Below are 10,632 nucleotides of genomic sequence, written 5' to 3'. Positions count from 1 at the left end.
CATTAATAAATCATGTCACTGTTCACTTGCAGCGTGTGAATGGGGGTGTTTTCTCAGCGTGCTCCATGGATGGTGATCAGTGACCAATAACCCGAACTGGAAAAATCCAACAATAGTGTTAACTAGACCCCGCCCGAGCCCTTTGCTTTATTTATTCTGAAGAATTTCTATGAGAGAAAACAGAGAAAGGCAGTTACAGTTGAATACCACCTGAAAGCAACTAAGGGGTGGATGTACTAAGATGGGCCAGTCTCAGCACAAACATACCGCAATTTGTATTTCAGTTAAATCAAAACTGTGTTATTGAAGATAGCCTCAATATGCTCAATGAATTATTACTTACGTCATCTTAGCGAGATCTCTAGAGAGAGTTGTGTGACATTTTTTCAAATAAAATAGCGGCAGAGGGTGCCCGAAGGATACTGCATGCAAGGGTACAAGAACCAAAATAACATTGTTTTTGTTAAATGTAAACGTCATCTGTACAATGCATTCTGTTCTGTCTTCATTTCACCTCATTTAATACTGTTTATATATATTCAATTTAATCCTATCAGATTCTATAGTGGGGCCCCATCCTTCACCCCTCAAAAAGCTTTTCATCGTCATACAGTAGCCCCTTGTTAAGCCGGACATGTAAGATTTACAGTCCAATGTATTTTAAATATAAATCATTGCTCTGAAATAACATTAATGTGTTTTGAGTACGCTACATATTATATTTGTAAAAATATAAATCTGTGCAGTAGGCCTATACAGTATGCAGTGCAGTAGTAAAATCAAATGAACAGCTTTCTTTGTACTCTAGCCTATTGGTAACACAAATTAAATCATAGTGCTGCACTGTACACATTAGTGTACAATGCCAGTAAAAGATTATTTTAAATTGAAACTAAATGATTTTAGGGTGTTTTATTTTATTTTATTTTAATTATTATTATTTTTAACTTGATCTACTTAGTAGCCTAGGCAATTAACACACAATAGTTCATGGTCCTATACAGATGTTCAGAATGAGCTGGAGGGGTTAGTGGCACATGTGTGCAGTCTATTGCTCCCGACACGCTGGGAAAACCGGAAATGCCATTGGAATTTGTTTTCAAGGCTTGTAAGTACACCCTGACTTTAGTGAAAATTAGGTACTTGGGTGTTCCTCTAAAAAATACATTGAGCACAACCGGCAACACACGAGAAAAAGCGGACTGGGAAATGACAGCAACAGTTGTGACTGTTTAAAACGTATTTTCAAAAGTTCTTAACAAATCGATACAATTGTCGCAGTTGTCCGCAGCTTTAGTACGTCTCATTATAATATTTTTGATCCCTCATTTGTATTATATCAACCCAGTTTTTGCGAATTTCTGCAGGAAGGCACAGAATTACATATTAATTTAAGGCTAAATTGCAAATAAGAACTGCGCCTGCAAAGCATTGGCGAAAATGATGCTAACAGCATTTCGTTTGTTTAAAACATTTCACGCTACACTTCCGACTGCAACGATTGTGGCAGACGCAACACTTCGGTTCATCTAACCCCAAATGTGTCAAACTCTCTGAGAACACATTCAAAAAGTATCATTAAAGCTGAGCAGAAAGTAAAACGAGAGAGAAAAAAACTGCTGAACTGTCATTTGAATGTATTCAGGCTTTAGTGTAATTGAGCCCTCAGTGTAGTTTGTACTGCAAGATCAAACCTGCTTCCCTGAAAACGTGCAAGCTCTGGGATTGTAATTACAGTGATTGGGCAGAGAGGTCAGAGGTATGAACCTGGAAAGGCTGGGCCTAAACAGTGGGGAGAGAGAGAGAGAGAGGGCGAGAGAGAGAGCCGGGAACATAAGTGTATGAAAGGATGTTCACCTTGAAAAACATGACAGAAACCATGTACAACATGACAGGTAAAGAAGAACTACACCACAGGTGTGTCGCTTAACCAGCTAGTTTGTGTATCACTCTCTCACAACCTCCCCTCTCTCTCTCTCTCTCTCCTTGGTTTTTCACTTTCCATGAGTCAGGCCACACCCTCCATACTCTCACAGGCTCATTCTCATTGGCTAAGAGGAGAAAAGTGACCCTAGTAAGAGTTTAAACAGACCACTGAGATCAGCAGGGAGTAAAACAGTGGTCAGGTGCACTGTCTTAGCTTGTGTGTGGTGTGCGATGAGCACGGATCTGTGGGTAATGGAGACGCAGCGTCCCTGCCTCTGCGCTGGAGCTCCATTCTCACGTCCTGAATCCTTCCAGCTCAGGTTGTACATTTTCATTTTATTTGTTATTTTCTTAAGCCCTCTCCTGGCAGCATGCTCATTCTGCGACAGCTTGAAATTCCGACCGAATAATAATTAAAGTCATAAATCACGACGCGGCCCTCCAGCAAAGCCCTGCGTAGTTCCAGCCGAGCGCCTTGTAAATTGTTAATTTAATAAGCAGATAATTATGCTTGCATATGCTTCTGCCATGTGATAGAACAGAGAAACATTGCATTGGCACTAACAAGGCACTCAGTCTGTCACTCACACAAACGTTAAATGTGTGTGCAAGTGTTTATTTTATTGTGAAGATTAAATCCCAAAACCATAATTTATTCAAAACAGCTGTTGCTTGTTTTGTTATGTGCTACTTTTTAAAAGCCGTTTCAATTGAATCTCAGTGCTGGTAATATATTTAGACAAACACCTGCAGGCCTTTGTACACCTGGAGGAAACTCGACAGGAAGCAACAGAAAGCGGTAACATCTCTCGCACAAGGCGTTCTTCTTATAAACATATTGAAAAGAGTACAGATTCATTAAAACCGGGAAAAAAAACCCATTTAATTAAGCTCTGTGAAGGGGGTTGTGATTTTTGGTTCACAAAATGGTGGTGATTCGCGTTCAGAAACTGCCCTTTGGAGTGACTGTGCCATGCTTTTATCAACCCTCATCAGCAGTGTCAGGCAACGGCTTTGAACAGCCCAGTCACAGCAGCACCTTGTCCTGTGAGTGGAGGTTGCTGCTGTACGCAGAGCATTGTGTATGTTAAAGATGAACCAACGAATGAAAAAAAAATCATTAGTTTTGAAGGTCCTGTGAATCATGTCTCTGAGGCTCTGTGACACCCTTCAGCAGGGTAGTTAGGGAAGTCAGAATAACGGGCATTGTTCTCATTAGCCAGCGCAGTGACAGGGGTCAGGGTGGTGAAACAGTGCGTACGCAACCAAGGAGGTGACATCACAGGGAGGTTATACAGCAGTTTGGACAATGTCTGTGGAGAAAAGGTTTTAGGGATTACGATTAGCTTAATGCCTACAGGGCCATTATCATAGTAAAATGAAAAATGAGTGAGCGCTGTAAAGCCCCGACAGGTATGGCAAATCATATCACAAAATAAAAAAATAAACTAGGGCAAATGCATGCTATAGCCATGGGAAAATAGCAAAATGACCATATTTATGCTGGTAAACTTTTATAAGGCTTAATTGAGAGACTTCAGAACTCATTTAACCTGTGCAAGTAGCTGGGTTTGAACCCACGTCTGCAAAGGTGAAAGGCTGGAGACGCTAGTGAGCCAGCCCACTGTCTGTCTGTCTGTCTGTCAGTCTGTTTGTCTGCCTGTGCCTCAGCACAGATTCTGTATTAAGCCCCACAATCACATCAAGACAAACTGAATCAGAGTGCAATTCAATTATCTGTTTAGCTTGAGGGGGAAAAACAAATCTTCTTTGAAAATCAGAAGTTTATGCAATAAAACATCCTTTCAGTGGAGGAATATTTATCGGGATTGAATTAGTGCCTCATTGATTATTTCTTAAGTGATTCCAGGTTGGCTTTGCTTATTGCAGAAACTTATCATTTCCAAGAACATTTCACAGACACACTGAGCCAATTGAACTGCCCCCCCCCCATTCAAAAAAAAAAAACAACATAATGAAAAAACCCTGGCTAGCAGGACCATTAAAGGCACATTACCTGTAATGTCAATGCAATGGATTGGGAACAAATATTGCAGTAATCAGAGTGATATACAGATTGATAGTGCAGCCTCAAAGAAGTCATGAATCTGAATATGTCTCCGGAGGACTCACAGGTGCTGTGCACAAAGCTGCTGTTTCCCATGAACTGCCGTTCAGTAACACAGATCAGTGTGGTTCCAGCCGCAAAGCAGCTCCAGTTTCGCTCTAGTTTGTGAAACCTTTGTCTTCAAAGGTTTAGACTCACAAAGCAAAGAGTGTTTTTTTATGATTCATGGAATTGTTCCACCAAAAGCTTTGTGACAAGTTAAAATACCAAAAAATAACAGGGGGTCGTCAAAGCCTGTTTTTAAGGGAACGCGTTTTATTTCCTGTTCAAATTTCCATTATCTCCTGTCAGGGAAAATGTATGCATTTTTTTAAACCTTCTCCTGATCACAAGCACACACCCCTGGTCGCTTTTAAAGATTTTAAAGACTGCTGGTCCAAAAATTTTGATTAGCACTACAGTGAAAACCGCTTGATAGAATCACTGATTAACGAAATCAATCGCTTTATGAAATAAAAACTAAAAATCCCTTTACTGTTCATACAATACAAAACCTACTGCTGCTTAACTGAATCAATCTTTGTGTGTAAACATGGTTTTCAGTACACCAGACAACTGAACTAGTGTAACTCAAGAATCGATCCTCTGCTGCGCAGACAGATTGTTCGTTACGTCTCGGACACAGTAGAGGTGACACGACAAACGATGACCCCTCAGTGCGGGGTCAAACTGATATAGCTGTGGCTGTCAACGCCATTACCCTTCCTGTTTAAATCGGCACTTCAAGAGAAAAACAGGGAGAGCCATGATGAGGGGAGGTGTGTGTGTGAAAGTGGGGTTGAGTAGCTCAGTGTTTAGAGAAAAAGCAGGGCTGCAGTGTGATTGGCAGTGGGTTTGAGTACCTGCTTAAAGAAAAAGAGGGCCTGCAGAATTTAAAGCAGGGGGTTTGAGAAGCTCAGTGGTTTGGCTTAAAGGGCACAAGCTTCAGGAGTGAGTTTTAACATCTACAGGGTTTTGTGGATCTGTTTTAAAACAAATTAAAATGTCCAACCTTGAAGAACTCTGAGCTTTCTGAAGCTGTGAGCAATGCCAGCCGGAGCAGCTGTGTGATATTTTAATAATTGCTTGTTTCTATCTGTATTGAATAATTATTTTCTTTCTTTCATTATCGTAAACAGGGCAGTCCGGCGAGATTCGACTCTCTCCAAAGCAAATTGGGCTGCTTTCATTTTGAGTTGGATGGGATTTTCTTAAGCCCACAGTCTAATTGGATTTCCTGGGTTTGAACTCATTTATTGATTTTAAAGTCGAACAGTAACCGTGATGAGGAACACAAAGGGACCAGCTGCTTATCTGCAAAAGCATGTTTGCAGTAATTCCAGCTGTGAGATAGCTGGTACAATACATTCATAAATACTATCAATAGATAACCATGCACAGTTACAGTGCTGCATGTTAACAGCTTCCCTGGAGGAATTACAGGGATAGTCTTGTATCCCTCCAGGATAATAGAATCACTTTGCAGACTCGCTGCTCTATGAAATCAGCTCCATCCTGGCTGCCCACAGCCCTGCCCTGCACCCTATTGTCAGTGTGATGGCAGGTTAATCGGTGCCATCCTGGCTGCCCACAGCCGTGCCCTGAATCTTAATGACAGTGTGATTTCAATAAGACTTTATTAGAACATATTTCTACTAGTGGTATTTAAAATGTTGTACGCCTCAAACTATAACTATACAATAGTCTCTCCTCTGAACTAATGATTTCATGGATGCAGATTCAAACTCAAATCAGCATATTGTACAGTTCATTTTGTATTTGTTTATGCTTGCAAGAAAGGTGGAAAAATGAAAGCTCTGTGCTGTAACAGGTGTGTGCTAGTATGAAAATACAGTCAGGCAGTTCACGACAGTTGCAACTCATTCTTTATTAGTTTTTTACTTTAGCTGGAGCGCATCTCAAGAGACTGTCTGTAAAACAGTAAGTGTGTTTTTGGTGTTCCAGGCCAGGCAGTGGCGTGGTTGGCACGGAGGCTGTGCTGAGACGACCGTGACAGATTACACGCATGTCAGTCATGGTGGTCGTGCAGAATTGGGGGTTAAAGGCTAATCGGAAGAGATTCTGCCCATCATTAAATGTGCCCGAGTTGATTTATAAAATACAATGGAACATGCCTTGGCTTTAACCCTTAGTATTGCCAGGATCTGCTTATCACAGGAGAGTAGGAGTCAACGCGGTATTCCTTAAATGAAAAGTGGATAAACTCAGTATATCCGTGTTTACCCTCGACCACACTACACTGCTAACAAACAGAGCTGTAGATCAGGGTTGTAGCCAGCCATGTAAAATCACTGAGGCACTTTCCCATGCATAGTAACAACATCACGTGCATCTAATTTTAAATGTAGTTTGCCAGTCTTCCTGTGACCACTGGCATCAGAGCTCTGCACAGTTTCTGCTCTGGAGAGATCAATCTTATCTCTGTGACAGTGCAGCAGGGCAATACCACAAAGCCGCTCTTCAGACATGGACGCAGAGCAGGTCTGATTTTATACTCATGAATATGCATTTGACTTCCATTAATGTGACTGGCCAACTGTAAGGCTCTTTGCAAACTGGAGCACTGTGAACTCAACACAACCCTCAACTGAACTAGCAGTGTCAACCACACACTGTCTGAAATAAACCTTCAAGCATCCCACTTCAAATGCAAAAGTCAAATGCTTCTAAATACACCAGAATGGGTATTTAGGGTTTCAATGTGACTCAATACTCTCTTAAAGACAAACAAACGCTTATGTGCTTCAGGACTGTATTTTCATACCCATTTTTAATTAAAACCTTAATCCTTTAGATAGACTACGATCCACTCGAGCAATAACAAAGGGCAAAGGACCACCCCTGGAACCCAGGCCTCCAGAGTCTAAAGCATCATCTTTAACACACTACACCACCTAGCCCCCCAGACTGAAACCCAGGCCTCTGTGGTGAAGGACTAATCTAGTGCATTAATATTAACCCATTGCACCACCTAGCCCCCCAGACTGAAACCCAGGCCTCTGTGGTGAAGGACTAATCTAGTGCATTAATATTAACCCATTGCACCACCTAGCCCCCCAGTCCATGTCACAGGTCAGTGCATTGTCAGCCTGGCACGCTGCGACACTCCAATTCTGTTTTGTTGATGTCAGTTGCTGTGCTGCTATTTTTAGTTCACTTAACTTTCATTTCTGCCGCAAGGCTGTCTGCCTTAATTAAAACTAATTCATGTCAAAAAAACACAATTCATAAACATGCAAATGAACAAAATGGTATGGTGCTGATGCTGCAACAAAACATTATTGACGTCAGATTTGACAAGCTTTATTAAGAAAACTGCAATACAACTAATCTGTGTGTGTGTGTGTGTGTGTGTGTGTGTGTGCTGCCTGCCTTCCACCACTGCGCACCACATCAGTCATGAAGGAGAAGCAGCTGATTGGTTAATGACAGGAAACAAGGCCCCAAAGGGGTGGGAATCCATTCCCCCTGCGGGTGAACTGCAAGATGATCTGAAAACGAGGCCTGCAAACAGAGATTCACGTAACCTTATTCCAGACATCATGCATTAAAATGAAAATACATGTTTGTTAAAAAAAAAAACTGAAAATGTGAGACATGTACAGTAAATGGATGAATTATTTTGTTATCAGCTGTGGGCATTTTTATTAAGAATGAGAGAAAAAGCACTATATGCACAACTAAGAACTTTATAAATATTTACATACAAAATAGATTAACACAAAGTAAGACCTATAACAGGTTCATAGACACAGCAAAAGTTAGGCTTATCCCTTAGCCTCTGTGGGTCACCACCCAGACTGACTAAAGCTGCCAGCATATATACCTGAACAGGTATACCCCTCCCCCTGACTAAACCAAGTGAGCAGCTGTCTCTATTCAAACGATCGAATATTTATAATCAATTAAAGACTGCAAAATATTCACTATATCCTAATACATACATATCATAAAACAACAAACATGCATGTGCATCAAATGCAAGCAATATAAACAATCAATAAATACCTCCGCTTCCCATTTGCTATGTGGGGCTGCCTTCACTACAGGAAGCACTGAGGGAAGTATCAAAAGACTCCTTACCCTAAGATGGCTGTTTTTCACTTCCTCCCACAAAATGGAGGCCGGCATTATCCTATACAACTCAGGTAAAACAAGGTTTTACAGCAAATACATATATGCAGAAACAAAGAAAAAGTTTTAATGGTTTAACTTTTTAACACAGATAGATCCACAGTGATAACAATTACAAAGGTGACCCTTTGGCTCTATGTTCAATGGGACAGTTCAGGCTTTTCAACCCAATGCATTCTGGTACGTTTTACCTGTCAACACAATGCATTCTGGTACATTTTAGCTGTCAACCCAATGCATTCTGGTACATTTTACCTGTTAACCCAATGCATCTGGTACATTTTACCTGTCTCAAGTACCATTCTGCCTCTAAGAGAAGCAGGACTACGCTTACCAGGATGCATTGGTTTTCAGTTGAAAAGCCTGAACTTTTCCCAAACTGTCCCGGTGAACACAGAGCCAGATGGTCAATTATTAACCTTTCCTTTCATCTGGCTCTGTAGTTGGGAGGTAAGTACAGGTTGTATGCTGTTGTCAGTCTTATTAACTGGTCAGCCACTGGGATGAGATTCATTACATATTCCAGACTGTTATCAAATACAAGCCAGCAAAACATGTGTTACTACAACATCCTCTCTGTACCAAAAAAAATGACCTGGACAAACCTCACAGTGGAAAAACACAAGTCTACACTTGAATGACTGCAGAGCCCCGCAACGGCAGTACAGGCGTCCCCGGGAATGAATTCTGTGCCGAACAAGCCAAACAAACTGGGAGAGAAGCACTAGTGTATCAGTGAGCGGCGGCTTTCACAGAAACCTCGCAGAACCTTCTCGAGTTCGCATAAGAAAGACAGGCATCCTTAAATAAAACAAACTGTAATTCGTGTAATAGGACATGCTGTAGGAAATACAGACCTAAACATAAGAACAGAAATACAAACTTTTTTTTTTTTTCCCCATTTTCTTCCATGCCGCAATTGCCGAGCGTGTCTGGTGCTGTGTTCCAGATTCAGGCTCATTGTTTGTGTTCAATGAAGCTGTATTCATTTGCTTATTTCCAGTTAAATCCTGATTAAATTGTAGCTGTGTTTCCAGGGAATTACTGTGGAAAATGTCACTGCTCAGGCTGATTGCTCAACGGGGGAGAGGGCTGAGACGTAAAACCTGCTTATTACTGTATAAACATTAGTAAAATTAACAAGCATAATTTATATGTCTATGTAATTTAGAAACAGCACCCTCTGGTGAGGAAGTCCAGGTACTGCAGGTCTGTTTCTATATGCACACGAAAGCCTGACTGAACTAAAGGGACAGTAGGGCAAATGTAACGAGGTGCATTATAAAGAATATTAGTTTCTGGTTATGATTTTTTATTGCAAAAACAAACCATGCCCATCTCAAAAGGGTATTAGATGTTGAAATTAATTAAAATAATTTTATTCCACTTGATTCTAAATATATTGTAATTATTTTCCATGCACTAGGGATTAACAGGCATTAATCCTGTTAAATATGCAAAACTGTTTAAACTCAGCAGCTCCGAGTCCTGCACATGGATCTCAGCCCTGATCGGATTCTGCTGTTTGTTAATATTCATTTGTGACCCCATCTGTTACCTCTGGATGTTTATAAACCCACCTTGTTAATGCTGCATATCTCAGTGAGCCAATAAACAGCCTATGGATTCCTAGCATAGAACACACAGTTCCATCCGGTGGGCAAATCACATTGTCCTTTCTGTGATTCGATTCCCAATGCACACAGCTAGTTCTGTATCTGTGTTACCTTACTAACCAAGGCCTCAGAATCCATCCCTTTACCTCTTATTAGCCCAGGTAACATTTCCACAGGCCCCTCTTTAAAGGAGTGCTCAGCCCTGCTTTGACATCCATTCCCTTGCTTCTTATTATCCCTGATAACATAAGTACTGGCCCCCCTTAGAGATACACCTTCACTAGATTGGCCCTGCTCACCACACAGTTTGTGCAGATTGATGAGGCTCTGTATGTGTTAATTACAGAGGTTTAAAGAGACCAGTGTATCGCCATGCAGTGTTAATAACAGGTCACATTGAGATTATAACCCTGTCTTGGTGGAAAAGCAAAGGCACATTTTCAAATAAAATAACACACTGGAAATTTTCCCTGTGGCTCTCCCACTTGGAGAGCAGGGCGAGCCAGGCCCTGGGGGGCTCTCTGGGACCTTTCACTGCCCTGGCCTCTGTGTTCCTGCACCACAGCGACCGGGCTGCTTCACCTCACTGCTCCTTGGCAGTACCCCTGCTGGTTGTATATATGCTCCAGGGTTCATTAGCTTGATACCATCCTCTACTCTGGTTCAGAAAATTGGTCACCTGTCAATCTTTTTTGAGGTGACTTTGCAATAGAGGGAATTAAAAAGGGGGTGTCTCGTGCTAATAATAATAAAAGAATTTCCAGAGGTATCGAACGCTCCAGAACTAAAAGGTTAACAGCGTTTTTAAAGGAACCAGATCAGCGGCGT

The sequence above is a fragment of the Polyodon spathula genome, chromosome 10 (assembly GCF_017654505.1).
Source record: "Polyodon spathula isolate WHYD16114869_AA chromosome 10, ASM1765450v1, whole genome shotgun sequence".
In the NCBI taxonomy this organism is placed as follows: Eukaryota; Metazoa; Chordata; class Actinopteri; order Acipenseriformes; family Polyodontidae; genus Polyodon; species Polyodon spathula.
The sequence above is the reverse complement of the archived record's forward strand: the minus strand, read 5'-3'. Positions refer to the sequence as shown.